We start from the raw sequence: 15,335 nt of genomic DNA, 5'->3' as shown, positions 1-15,335 counted from the left end.
ATTCCGGTACGGAAAATGTTTGGAGACGTGTTAGATTATCTAGGGCATCCTTATCGAACATGGGCATCATTTCTAAATCTAACACACTTACGTGGCTCAAGTAATGGTTATTAGTTATCTCGTGTATCATGTTCCCCCTCATGTGAAACTCGATACGATCACTGTAGGGAAGAACACGAGGAAGGCGATTAAGACCAGCCCCGGAACAGTTAATAATGAGAGTCAGTGTTAAGGACTTGCTTCTATAGTCAATGTGTTTAGGACTTTCTTCACATGTACAACCAACTGGACACGAAGGAGTAGAAGTATAGTTACAGAGCAAATCTTTTATTTGGTTTTCCCTGATGATACTCGGTAACGACTTACCTTGAAACTTTTCTGGTGAACCACATGTTATGTTGAAGTAATCTCTTTTCATAATGTCAATGTAATCTTTAAAGAGTAACAAGGGCTCGGCGATCTTGCAATCGCAAATTATAGGATTATGCCGAGCATCGAACCCAAAATCAAACAGCTTACCAAAATCGAAAATATGTGAAAAGCCGATTTTTGTTGCGTTAGGCATTCTTGTAAAGAAATTAAATGAAAATACTCCATACCCAGGTCCATACCTCGCTGTTAGATTTACTTTCCAGTTGTTTTCATTTGTAGGAATACTCAAAGCATTATGAGACATATTAATCACACAAAAAGGTCGTTCAAACACAACATCTGTGACATCCATTGATATGACCTGATTTCCTTGTAGGAGTATGTTGTGAGCTGACAGTGCAGCCACCACTCCGGTCTCCAAACGTGTGATGTAGTTACCTGACAGATCCACCGTTCTCAGATTCCTATTCTGGGTTAACGTTCTCGGCAATAAAGATAACCTGTTGTAAGATAAATTCAGATCAGTCAAATTTGGTACACAAGAAAGGTTTGGGATATTCGTGATGAGATTAAACGACAGATTGATTTTTGTTATTCCTGGAAAATCGCAAATATTTTTGGGGAGAAACTGTAAGTTCTCTTTGACGAAATTAACATGTATATTTCTTGCAGACCTGTTTCCTTCCAGGTATCCATCGTTGGAAACATTTAAATGTGAAACTGTCCTACTGAAATCCCAAACACTTTTTGAATGGCATGCGCAGCAGCCCTCTTTGGTGGTTCCGCCAATTGACACGTTTTTACAGGCGATTGGACAAAACAAGACGTACCCATTCCAGCCTTGTGGATACCATGGAAATGTATCCTTTTCCTGGGAAATAATTGCGCAATGAACCATTTCTACTAATAATAGTAGAAAAACAGCAGATATCTTCCGTGTTGCTTGCAAATCATACATTGTTATATCTCGTGTGTCTAGAGAGGTTTAGCGTCTGTACTCTTTAAATTTTCTTAAGTAAGCCGAATGGATATCGTTGAAGTAAGGAAGTCTCTCGCTATATTCTGTTTTAAACAGCCACTATTAAATATAACATTTATATGCATTCTTTGGTCTTTTTATGTTAATCAGGTTTTTTCACAACCTCTCAGTTTTGATTTCCGGTAGCCATTGTATTTTTTAATAGGGGAATCTACGCACCGCTGATTCTTATCGTACTTCTGAGAGCCTTTGTTTTGTACAATTATAATTACCCACAACATCAGGTTTTTCCTAACTACACTGACAGGTAAGATTAAATAGGATCGCTGGCTGTACTATTGTTGGGTATTTCGACTGTCTGCACATGTAGACATAAATGCCGTGTAGAGCACTTTAAATTTATCTGAAGCAATTTTGAATAAACCTACATCAGACTATATTTGCAGTATCATTTTTGTTTTTAACGTTTATAATATTTTCTTTCGTTTTTATCTCAAACACTTTTAACAAACGTTTTTTGTGAGTATGGTGTTTAAGTATGACTATTCATTTATTTAATGAACTCTGGCCATTTTGAAGGAAACATGTTTATTGCTATATAACCCTATATTTAAAAAATAACAACTAAGCATTTGCAATTAAGAGGCTATCCAAGCAAAATTCAGGCAGGGCTTTGCACATGCTATGTCTTGGATTTCAATAAATTTTTGTGTATCACTTCATTTTAACATGATTGTAATACATGTGAAAGAAAAAGTTCATTGTATGCCTAACTAGGCAGAAAAATGTCTATTTTTGAATTTGGCACATATTTAGTGCAAAAAGGTCACAGAAGTTGTAAAAATATTGTGAAGTTTGATAAGTTGTATAACTACTTAATTCTATTAAACCTTTTAAAAAATTATATTATTTAGTATAACTCTTTAACTTAGACTGCTTTTAAGGTATAAATATATTATAAACAAAAATATATGCCTTATCAAAGTTTATGCATATTTTGTAAACAAAAATTCTGGTATTTTAATGTTAATTTGAAATTTCAATAAAATCCAATACATTTTCATGAAAGGAAAAAATGAGGCATCTTTATAAAACTGAGAAATGAAATTTTGAGAAACAAAAATAAATTCAGTGGGAACAGCATCGGTGTCATAGAAGCAGTTGCACAAAATTACCCATTTTTAACATTGAAAATGAAGTTTTTCCATGCAGAACGTGTTATTATTATTGTTAAAAGACAGTAAATGACAGAGTTCATGTCACAAATATTGACTATAATTTAATACATGCTTATATCTTTATAATAGGAAATGCTTTATGACGAAAGAAATAATAATGACCACTCATCAAAAACCAACATTTTTCATAATTTTAACTGCGAAAAGGTCATTTTGACAAAAATGTTGAAAACTGAGTTTAAGTCTGCTAAAACTATTCACAACTGAAGAAAATTAGCTGAACATTTCACTATTTGGATGGTCTAATATACATCCAAATTATTTTAAGGGTTTTCAGTATTTCATGAAGTACATAGATTTGAGAATAAGGATTCAAAATATGTTAATCACTGATTAAGGAATAATAATTAATGCAGTGTAAAACTGAATGTATTTTTTAAATTCAATGTATTTGTGTGTTTTCAATAAGTATCAACTAAAATTTTCTTCTTAAACTGGTAATAAACTTGGTGGGATAATAATATTGAAGCTGCATTAGCTTAAATAAAGAAGTTTTTTTTATCAAATTGTGCGAAAAGCTAGGTCAAATCCAATTTATCATTGGTACTTCTGAATTTGACGGGGTTTTTTTTGGTTTTTTTAAACAAAACAATTATAACAATTCCATAATGTATAAATACACATAAATATATCAAATCATTTCTTCTTAGTAGTAACATTTGAATTTGTTATTATCTCTATATAAGTGCCATTAGCAACTTGTTCAATCCAAAGTTTCAAAATGAATGCATACAACTGTTTTGGAATGAGAACTATAAGAAATGCGACCTCTACTTTCAGTCGAGTAGCTTTTGGAAATTCTAGGCAGGTGTTTTACTTTTGGGTAAAAATTAACATAAACAGACTGGTATACAACAATTATTTAGTCAGACAAAGTCTACATTGAATCTAGCAGAAATGTCAGAAATCACAACCCCCCCCCCCCCATTTTTGGATCCCCCATACTAATCCATTTTATAATCCATGTATGATGAGCAGCTAAAATATACATGGGACAGTATGCTTTGAAACAACCCCCCCTTTAAACCCTATTCCCAAATCAAATCCATTGTCATATGATAATCAGTGTGCCTCTCTTAAACTGTATTTTCCTCTTTTTAAAAATGTATTTCTAAATTACTCAGCTGACTAACTTTCAAGCATGTTGTACATATTTGAATAAATAAGCAGTGCATAAGAGCATGTCTACGAGAAAACCATGCAAAAGGTGGTGGGAGCAAGGTTCTCTGATCAACTTCATATTTTGTGTGTAACAGTGTGCATCTATATGAATTAATTTGCCATAATTTTTTTTTTGATGTGGTCAGTCTAAACTTGGTTCTGCAGCACTGTTACTAAAAATAGCATTTTGACCCTTTTAAGAATAAAATTTTGTATAATTCACCAAATTATTGTTAAGAATTCTGAGTTTAGTTTAAATATGAATTCAAAAAGTCATTTAGAGTTAACACTAACAAGGTACACTTGTGTAATTCATTTTGTGAGAATTCCCATATATTCTTTCTGTTAAGTGCAGATAGGTCACGAATCTGGCATGTTTCCAACTTTTTGTAAAATTGTGAAAATATACATTTTTTTAAATGCTTAAAAGTCAGAAAATGGCACTTTAAATTTACTAAATCTGTTTCTAGTTATAAAAGGATATTTATCTTTACAATATATCAAATATCTGTCTTTGGACTCTCAATAATATTGCAAATATATTGTCTTAAAGTTGGACATTTTTCTACTTTTAAAACTCTCCAGAATCTGTAGTTTGGCATTAGCTCTACATTGTAACATGTATATTATGGGGAAAAAACCAGACATATTCGCGAGCCAAACAATATTTTACTGAACTGAAGGATTGCTTCAACACGTTTAAGGTTGTTTTTTTTTAAATCAATGTCATTAAAACACGAGATATCATGGGAAAATGGGAATTTGAATATACATGTAAGCTGAAGTGGACTTAGTTGCCAGTGCTACACATTAAGACAAGCAGAGTGCCCATTAGATACACGAATGAATAATTACAGGTGCAAAACTACAAAATTCAAAGTACTGAAATACTTAAAGCCGGGCTCTTTTGGTGTGTAATTTTACATATTGTTTACCACAGATTGACAATATCTCCCCCCCTCTCTCTCTCTCTCTCTCTCTCTCTCTCTCTCTCTCTCTCTCTCTCTCTCTCTCTCTGCATGTATTAATAATTGATCTTTTCATTTTTTCATACTTGAACTAGTGATTTTTTAATTCAGGAAGTAGGACCAAATTTCAAAGCCCCCTCCCCCCCCCCCCCCCCCAAAAAAAAAAAAAACAAACAAACAAAAAAAAAGCAAAACAAGCAAACAAAAAAAAAGAAAAAAAAAAAAGGATCACCTCCATGAAAAAAAATGATTAAACATATCTTTTTTGAATTTAACAAAATATTTTCAAAAATGTGGAAGTGGTGTGGTATCAATTGCCAATAAATGTCCATCACATTAAATGATCAAAGAATAAGGTAGATTTGGTAATTATTTTTGTCCGACAGTATAAAGAATTGAACTTTTATTGTTTGAGGGGTAGAGGGACCCGATATCAAGCCTGAAAAATATGATACATCATAAATTACGCTTAAAATTAGTAAATATCAGCGTAATATAATATAGAGACACATTTTATTAGCATTTCATTTTTCAATTTTTTTAATCACAAGACAATAAGAGAGTGTAAAAATTTTGACTTTTTTATTAGACTGCTTCATAACTCTGGGACCAGGTCTTCTTATGATGGGTTATAATTAAATAACATCCCAAATAACAATCCCACAAAAACAAGTGATGATGTCTTTTTTAATATTTGGGATAACTTTTTTATACCGGTAGTTTATGTTTATATACATATGTGGTTTTCGCAGGTTGAGATCCCCGGGGGAAGGGTAACCTAACACCTCATTTTTTCCTTTACAACTATATTTTAATTTTAAGAAAATGTACAGTCGTTGTACCGGTAACGAATCAGTATGCGGTTTCGTCGTGCATGCGACTATTATTATAGGAATTCCAAATGTTTTTATTTTTGTTTAAATCACATTTCTTTGTCCTTCTAAAATGTAGTATCAAACTTCTGAAAATATAAAGGATGAATTACGGAGATAGTAATTTCAACACCCCCTCCATTTTCCTAGTTTCGAATTCGTTTTCCAGTATCGAATCAAGTGCCCTCTATTACTTCTGACCGAATATTTTGAGGCGAGTTAATTTCAAAAATGTACTAGAGGTACATGTTAATAGACTTATAAATGAAGAAAGAAAAATAATTGTGGGAATACGTCATTTAAACAAATAATATGATCGTTATTTTTATTATACCGTTTTCCCGTCAAATTGAAACTGAACTTAAACAGTTTTCATTTGCGTTACTTTATGAAATTGAATTTTCATGAAAACACTATAATAGTAATTGATGATAAGTAATTGTCATTTGCCTTTGTTTTGTCCGTATATCTATCAATATATCCAGCGAAATAATGCCTCTATTGCAGTGAACCGAAACTAGGAAAACTACACGTGGTTCTATTTGAGGTCGTAAATTCATTCAAAGCTCCATTATTATTTAATATGATGCATTATCTTATTAAATGGATTATAATTACTAATTATCCACCAAATAGGGTCAATAACAAACTTATTTTCATAGTTAGGTTTATTTGTTTTCACACTTTCGTTTTTTCTGCCTTGCATTTCCGGCAGCTCATACCTGGGTCACCTTTTTAATTTGTAAACAATTCGGTAAATAATTGTGCAAATGTCAAGCAACTTCACACACTGATAGAATATTTTTTTCTGTATTATAATTACCTAGCTAGGGTTTTTTAAAAGCTTACCTTCGTCTTTTAGCAATATTTTTTCTAAAAATTATTCGATACTGACAAATATTAGTTACCGGTAAAACGACTGTACAAACTTTAATTTTTTCCAAGAGGAGATCAACTGCTAATAGAGAGGTAGGGAGTAGACCTCTCTATTAATTTCAGATGTACTTACTGTGTTACATTCTCAAGAACTTAAAAAACCCTGGCCCCCTCCCCGTCATTTCAAGATTCCATGAAGTCTAACCTTAACATCTAAAGGGTAGTTTTTAGATGGCCAGTGAAATGTACACGTATAGAAATGTGATGTCTATTGCAACAGACTCCGATGATAACGATGAAAAATTGCACAAGGCATTCCTAGTGAATTCCGAATTATTTCAACATAGAAAGAATAATCTTATCGTGACCAGGCTACGCTCAGGTCATACATCATTATAAATTAAATCTTTGTAAGAAATCAGTTCTCGTTTTTGTGGATTTTTTCGAGTAAAATATGATAATCTGTGAATGAGATTATCTTGGAAAATTTCCCCTTCATCTATTTTAATTGTACTTCTATCACAAGTTTGTATATTTTGATTAAAATTTCGTCCAAATGTGCTGCTTAATTATATCGGGACAGAAAATAGCAGTATATAGACTAGATACAAGTCTCCATCAAACTTCAATATCTGATATAGTGAATAACACTAACAAGATGGGGCAATTTTTGTGCAATTTAAATCATTCAATATCATAACATATATTAACAACACTCACAGCATTTCTCAATACTTACACATGTAGCCTGAACTTGAACTTGTATAGCTTTGTCAACATTCTGACTAGTTTACCTTCTCTACAGAAGAGCGCAATAGGGGAGACAATTCTCACAGTAGTAATGAAATGCAAATGTAATGAATAAGAATTCTATGAGAAACAATGATATCCACTAATTGTTTTTTAATTAAAAGCAAAATAGGGTGGTTTTTTTCATGTTTAATTACAAATATTGACTTCAGTGGATTAAAATCGCTTGTAAAATAAAATTTCAAAAACCAACAAATTTTTATTTTATTTGAAAATGGGATGTTTTTGTTAATTTATTACTTTTTAGTCCTTGAGAGTCCAAAGATGGATTTTATATAGTTGTAACAATACATCAAACAGTTTCTTATTAACACAAAATTTGAAAAAATAACGTGCCATTTTCTGAGAAATTCTTTCTGAAAAATTGACAAAAATGTATAATTATCATTTCTTGGCATCCTGCCAACATTTACACCCTTGGGACTTCATGGTGTAAATAGATATTTGAAAAAAAATATGCAACGATTGAAGGTTTGAACTTCCTCTTTAAGAATATAGTCTTATTTTTTTCAAACTTTGTTTATACATTTTGTAATTAATTACTGAATTTGACAATTTTTCTCTTAACTTTTCTGGATTTTAGAGGCTAATTAACCAGAATGCAATACTGGACGTTACTATAAATAGAAACATCCACTGCAAAAACAAACATCATATATCTGATCCTAGATGGGTATCCTTTAAATCTATGATAAAATTCTGTTCATTCTTGAGACTTGCTGCCGCAGCTTTTTTTTCCATATTTGCATGGTTTTCTCGTAGACATGCTTATAAGAGTGAAAGAATAAATTTCATTTACATGTATCAATGCTATGTTTGGACAATTTACTTGGACGGTGTTATTTTATAATATTGCTAATGCTAAGTGATGTCAGTACATATATTTGCATGTTAACAGTGGATACTGTTAGTATGACAAACAACCATAGATGAAGATATCAAACTAATAATAACATTAAAATTAAATTAGTTATCTAAGAAAGTGTGCAGTAGCAATTTGGAATAAATAAACACAGAATAAACTCATGCAAGATAACAATTTAACAATTTATTGAGCATTAAAATGCTAAATGATAACATGTACATACAGTGCATGATGCATGAAGACTAGTTCATTCAACTTCTCTCTCTCTCTCTCTCTGTCTCTCTCTCTCTCTCTCATGTGGTAAATCCGACAAACTTCAAAGCATCTTATCATAGTCTTGTTTGCATCCTTTATTCATTGAAGAAAATGTGCAGATGATTAAATTGAGAAAAACAAATTCCAAGTGATATCGTCTGGAAATTCAACCACTCCTTAGGAAAACATTGGTTAATTTAAATGAATGTGGCCATTTATATAATGACTTGCAAATCTAGTTAATTTCTCTGCCATCTAAAAATATCATTTCAAATTACTGCTTCACATAATCCCTGAACCCCCTTCTTGATCTTCTTTCTTATTTGGCACACTTTTACCGTTTCATGTGCAGGAATATCATTTTTACCCATGATATTAGATGCTGTAAAAGTCATCCAGATCCATCATGCCAAGCAACTTGATGGGTTTTCTTTCTTTCAGCAATCTTGTAGGGTTTTTTTTCTATGTTTTATCCAAGTTTAAATATAGAAGGACAGTATTTTCCAGAAGAATATTTCATTTGCACTTCTCTAAAAAAAAAAAAAATAGAGAAACACATAATAAAAACAAATTCATGTACCTTCAAGTGTTAAGATCTTAAAATTGATAATAAATATTGTGGAACACACACAGAGATTCCACCCCATATTTTCTGGTGTGTATGTTATAAAAAAAATCGTCATTTCATAACATTTTTTCCTCAATTTTTAACAAAGGGATATTTTTCAATTACGAAAATTAAAGAGATGAAGATTGAAGACTAAATTGACCTATCAAAGGAAAAAAAGAGTACTCCAAATTTCAACACAATCCTATCTAAAGATTTTGTAGGATATTTTTCCACATGAAACACTCTATGATTATTGTTGTACTATCATTTTACAAAGATTTATTCATGGTATGTGAATGCAATTAATAAAAATTAAATGTGCAAGTAAACATCTGATATTAAATAATATAAATGTAAGAATGCTCTCTCTCTCTCTCTCTCTGTCTCTCTCTCTCTCTCTCATTCTCTCTCACACAATGCATATTGTTTACCTGACCCCTCTGGAACTACCCATTTGTCAAGAAATAACGTTCCTCTGTCGTCATCAGGTGAACACCTCTTGCTTTTTTCTTTGAGGAGTGGATGTGTACATCAATTTACCCATAGCTGCATAATTTGTTGTCTGACTTGTTGAAATTTGTCTGGTAACAGTAATTCATCTCAGTTTCAATAAAAGGTTCGGGATGCTTACTATTATTGGCGACCTGATTTAACTTCCAATGGTATTTGAGATCGAGACAATATCACCAAAACACCGAAAAACAATCAACTCTGGCAGCATGCTGTGCACAGACGTTAGCGGCGGCCATCTTTGTTTACACTGGTTTTGAAAATATACCCGCACTGAATATTTTTTTAAAATATATTTCAGCGTTAAAAAAAATTATTCCTATCATAAACAATTAAACTGATTTTATATGAATTATTTATAGTTGAAAATTTATTGCTTTTATTTATTTCTTTAGATTTTAAGCCTCCAAATATTCATTTGGCAAGGGGGGTAACTGAAATTATCAAACATTACCAAAATATACTTGTCTACAATTTTTCAACGCAAGCTTTTCCTACTCATTTTATTTTATCAATAAAAAGTCAAAATATTTTCTCATTTATAAAAAATACAAACCCCGCGGGGGTGTTAAGGAAGCATATGGAATCTGAGTTACATGTAATTCCGTGAAATCAAAAATCTTAGTTATTATGTACATATTCAAATATATAAGCAACGAAACGTAGACCAAAAACAAATAAAAAATATTGAAGACATTTTTTGCCAGAAATTAGTTTGTATTACGTAGATTTACACATTGATGACGTCATGACTAAAAGTTGAATGTCGTGTGAATTTGATCGAAAAGCATTGTAAACATATTCAAAATATAACTAATCTAAGAACTCTAATAAAGTATTGTGGTGTGATTTATTGAGAATTGAACATAAGGATACTGGGGGAGATGTTAGTTTTATCAATCATTCGCTAAAAGGTATGTAAATTTTCTTTTATTTCTCTGCCAGGCTTTCCTCTGTCGTTGTTTACGATATAAAAATCCGATTAGAACAAAACTACCCCGTGTATATTGAACTTGAAATTGTATACGTATCGTTAGTTTAATCAATGCTTAAATTGAAAAGTGCTGCTAGAATCCCATGGTGTGTATTGTTTAAATGCAATTTGCCGTTTTCCGTGCAAACTTTATAAAAATTTAGAAGGTTTTACGAGAACCGGATGAATAACTTTTTAATAAGGAAATACATAGGATTCTAGCAGCGGTTTTTATTAAACTGAGATGTTTTGCCTTCACTTGGTATGTTTATTTTATTTTGGAAACCGCGAGGTAGTATTGTTCTATCTCATTTTATGTTAAGGAATATACGTAAGATATTAATAGGTGTCACGTAATAATGCACCAATGTGGCAGTGATGTACTACCCGATTTCATTGCACTGACATCTATTTCAAAGGATAATACTAAGTTTTTGATCTTATTTAAAATAATTATTTTATTTCACGATTTTGAATACAACAGTCAAATAAGACGGCATATTGCCCATATGCTTCCTTAACACCCCCGCGCCTCACCAATAACAATGTATTGGATTTTAAAGCTCACAGTTTGGTACATGGTTTCAATGATTTATATAAGAGAACGAAATATATATATCTTCCCGTCCGAATAACCACTTAAATTATTTTTTCAAGAAAATCATCATTATTGTGGGTTAAAAGAGAATACAAAGAAACTATTTCAGAGGGAAAACAAAAAATTCGTGAAAATCAATGTGCGACGTTTTCTTATATATTCGCCTGATGTTTGCTTGGACAGCCTCTTAAACATGATCACAGATTCTTATCCATATTTTGAGAAATACGCCAAACATATGTGCCTACCCTATTTTTGAAGGCTCAATACAAGTACAACTTGTAACAGGGGATGACAGGGTAAGAGATGAACGGCAAGGAACAGGATGTTAAGGATATACAGTGTAGCAGGGTAAGCTAGGGGCGGTGCAGACCAGGATGTAAAGTATGTGGCAGGGTAAGAGATAGGTAATATAGCACGGGGTGTATCAGGGGATTACAGGGTAAGAAATGGACGACACATGACAGGGTATAAAGGATGTGGCAGAGTAAGAGATAATATAATACAAGGTGAAACAGAGAGCTATAGGGTAAGAGATGTCAAGGTAAGAGATGTATGACACAGAACATGCCGTAAAGGAGTTTGTCCTATTCTTCTTTTCCCTATACACCCTCTGTTTAGTCATTTACTATCTCCCCTTATTAATCTGTTCTGATCATGATCTACATTTATCACTTTGCTTCGGCTTCATAATTTTTGTATATTTATAAATATATATTATAAAAGTGTAATAAAATCTCTATCTTTATTTATTATACATTTGTGTACATTAGTAATGAGTGGACAACAATGAAAAAAAGTTTTTTATTGTGAATAATATCTTAAAAGTTGATAATTTTTTTCTCTTAAGCATGAAGACATAACACTTTGGAAGCTATTAGAAGTAAAAATCAGTAACACAAGAAGAGTTATCATTCTTGGGTTCTTGTAATCCACAATCAGTATTGACATACGTGTGTTATTCCTTTGTAGAAAACACCTATGAAAAAAAAGTTAAACTTAATTGACTACTTTCAGTTTACTAGCGCTCAGAAGCAGGAGGAGTTTGTAACGTACCTAGTATGGTTGTATATATATCTTTGTTTTAAAGGATGACTGCACTTAAGGACGTCGTTTACTCAGGATTTTATTTCTTAAATTTGGATTGTTATAAAGTTCAATGTCATGAGTAAAATTATTCTTAACACAAAAAGTATTTATGAAGTGAATTATTATTGACATAACATTCGATATTTTTACTATATTATTGAATTAGGCTAAAAAAAAGTTGAACTTTTAGCATTGAAGATGAAAATTCTGATTAAATTTTTCAGATTTTGTTTTTCACAGAAATATTTTTGGTAGCACTGTAATATTCAAAGTTAAAATATTATTTGTTAGTCAACATAATTTGACATAACTTTGATGATGTTTTTATAGGCGGGGGTCATCACGATTTTTTGAATCTCCATACGATAATGAAGACGCCCATTTTTATATTGACTTCATACATAGTAAGCGCATATTTGTCTATTGTTCTCCGTTTAACAGTAGTTTTATATTTGCATCATCAAAGTTATGTCAAAGGGAGATTCGCTCATGGTTTAAACTGCTTCTTCTTACTTTTGCTTTCTCCGTTGTAACCAAAGGTTGATGCAAGTTGAATATTATAATTCACCACCTGTTTTCTTACATCAGGTAACTTTGTGAATACAAAATTCTATCACGTGACGTGTAAGATAGCATGTTATGTACTAACTAGGACACTATTTTTGAACATGTTAGGTTGTCAAGCATTGATTTAAAGTCTTCTGTACTTACATGTGCGTAGTCTACTTGTTGAAACAATAGTAAATAATATACTCGTACCTTATAGAATAGATAGGGTTATGGTGAAAGAATGGTCACATGAACTTTTATACATAGCATTGGTAATCATCTTAGTTTAAATTTAGTACCATTCTGATAATGCCAGCTCCACCTCTCATGAATTTTAATATGATTCGTTTGTTTAATCAAGGGCAAATAAGCGAAAAATCTCCTTTTTTCGAAAGTTGTAAGGAGAAAAACATAGAAAGAGCTTTTTGTATCACAGTCTAAAATCTTAGTTCATGTTGGAAATTTACTAGACTCTTTAAAAAAATTAACAAAAGTGATACAGGGTTAAAAAACCCGCAACAGAAGCGACTGAAATGGGCCAAAAACCCGGCGCTAAGTACAGTCATACTTTCCCACTTTTCGTTTTACTTTTTAAACTGTTTCTGGATTGACGTGTGCACTGCTAATTTTCCAGTCCATGCAGTCCAACAATGGGGACGTGTGTCTGTTTAGAGGCACGTAGTGGTCTTCAAGATTTGGAAACGTCTCCCAATTTGTAGTCTCCCGTGTGTTTGTAACCAATTTCAAGATATTTGTTTTATGATATTAAATGTTATATGTGTTTAATTGTTTTGTTTGCATTGTTATAAAGGTTAGTTTTCAAAGAACGTGTTCAAATGAAAAATTGTCATTTAAGTACTGAACGTTAATGATAAATTTTTTAGAGTTTATTCCATTCTATTTGAAAGGTCATTATGTTTGGGGAAATTATGGTTTATACCTGCTAGTATGCTGAATTGTAAACATCGGCGACGACTACGGAGGGCCAGACCCGCTTTTATTTTATCCATTTCGGGAACACGCACTGTTGGTGTATGGTTGCCGGTAGCGGTCTACGCTGGAGGCATGGGTATTTGTGTGTTCTGTTGTAGCATCTTAACTATTTATGTACCGGAACAATGGTTGTATCAGTCAATTTACCTGTCTATATGTGTGATGTCCAGGGTTTGGTGTAAGGTCACCGGGAATACACTGGTGCCAGGAACCAGGACAATGGAAAAGTGACAACATTTATTGACATTTTTCTTGAGTTAATTTTATTGAAATTGATTTGAAATTGTTCCTCGAGTTTAAGAAATTATTCAAAATCTAAATACCAACTTAATTGTTAAAAGTTTGGAAATAATATTTTGTTTATAAGTCAATTGAATGATTTGTAATTGAAATTAAAGTAAGTTATCTCTTTTAGAATCTGGTTTAATATTTTTTCATTTATTTTTTTCTTTTGTGACAGGTATATTTTTTATTATTGAAAAATTGTTTGTTTATTTTGTGATTTAGTTGTTTCTGATACAGCCATCGGGTGTTTCCGAAGAACTCGTCTGAACATAATCAGTTCAGGATATGTGATTCATGACAGAGTTATGGGTCTTTCTGTAATCAAGAACAGTTACTGTTGCTTTATTGCATAATATCTATAAAAGTCTCCAATTCTATTTGTCTCACATTTCAGGATTTGATATGTTGTATTTTTATATATATTTTTTTTAATTTTAGAGAGATTAAAATTTTTTAATGATAATATAATCATGATTTGATTAAAGATAAAATATAGATATATGTTATTAAAATTCATGCAATTTCCCTCCCTTTTTTATTATAAAGTCATTACAGCAGATTTTCTTTCAGCAAATGTCAAGTAAAATTTATATCCATACATTATCAATTTCTACAAAAAAAATGTTTGTCTTATTAATACACAATATGTACGATAATTTAATGTTTTTTTTAACGTAGTGGAAGAAAAACTACAGTAATGTATGCCACGTCAAAAGTAATAGATCTGATTTCTACCTACAAATTACCTTTCATAATTTTCTTGTTCAATATACAGGCATCTAACGTTTTAATTGCTTCCGAAATGAAAACTGTTCCTTCGATTCGATACTAGTATATCATCACGGCCATCTTGAATTTTTCGAGGCTTATGCATGAACTCTTAGTCTTAATAACGTATCATGCATATCAATGTCTACCTGGATATATAAATGTACTTTTTGATGTAAACTGGGTACCGATTTTCGTAAGCACAAAGTACTATCATATAATACTAATGTAATCCTTAATGTGTGTATCAATGCATCGATCATCTGCATTTGGATTTCATCAAGCCAAGACATGATCACTTAAGATTATCAATGTTGTCATTGGTCTGTCCCTTCATCATCATCTTAAAAACCACATAAGATACACAGCTATCTGTATGTCTGAAAAGAATTTGAATGGACGACCTAGGGCCTACAGTGCCATAGTAAAATACTGCAGTTTACAAAAATACAGTATTTCTGGTAGTACAGGTACATGTAAAAAAAAAAACCCGGTATGCTTCACTTTAGGGGGCTGGTGATGGTGTTTAAAATAATTTTAGAGGCATGTTAAAAAACAATATAT

At 31.7% G+C, this 15,335-nt stretch overlaps 2 long non-coding RNA genes across 2 annotated transcripts; one reads left to right on the top strand and one right to left on the bottom strand.

The window, feature by feature from the left end:
• Positions 1–8,309: 8,309 nt before the first annotated feature.
• On the bottom strand, positions 8,310–9,795 carry LOC136276513 (uncharacterized). The gene is made up of 2 exons (XR_010714992.1): positions 9,438–9,795; positions 8,310–8,926 (listed from the first exon to the last, which is right to left on the bottom strand). It is a non-coding gene; the product is annotated as an uncharacterized lncRNA (long non-coding RNA).
• Positions 9,796–11,437: 1,642 nt separating this feature from the next.
• On the top strand, positions 11,438–14,375 carry LOC136276460 (uncharacterized). Its single transcript, XR_010714900.1, has 2 exons — positions 11,438–13,945; positions 14,226–14,375. It is a non-coding gene; the product is annotated as an uncharacterized lncRNA (long non-coding RNA).
• The last annotated feature ends 960 nt before the right edge of the window (positions 14,376–15,335 follow it).

The sequence above is a fragment of the Magallana gigas genome, chromosome 6 (assembly GCF_963853765.1).
Source record: "Magallana gigas chromosome 6, xbMagGiga1.1, whole genome shotgun sequence".
Taxonomy (NCBI): domain Eukaryota; kingdom Metazoa; phylum Mollusca; class Bivalvia; order Ostreida; family Ostreidae; genus Magallana; species Magallana gigas.
Note: the sequence above shows the minus strand (reverse complement) of the source record. Positions and strands in the feature narration are given on the sequence as shown.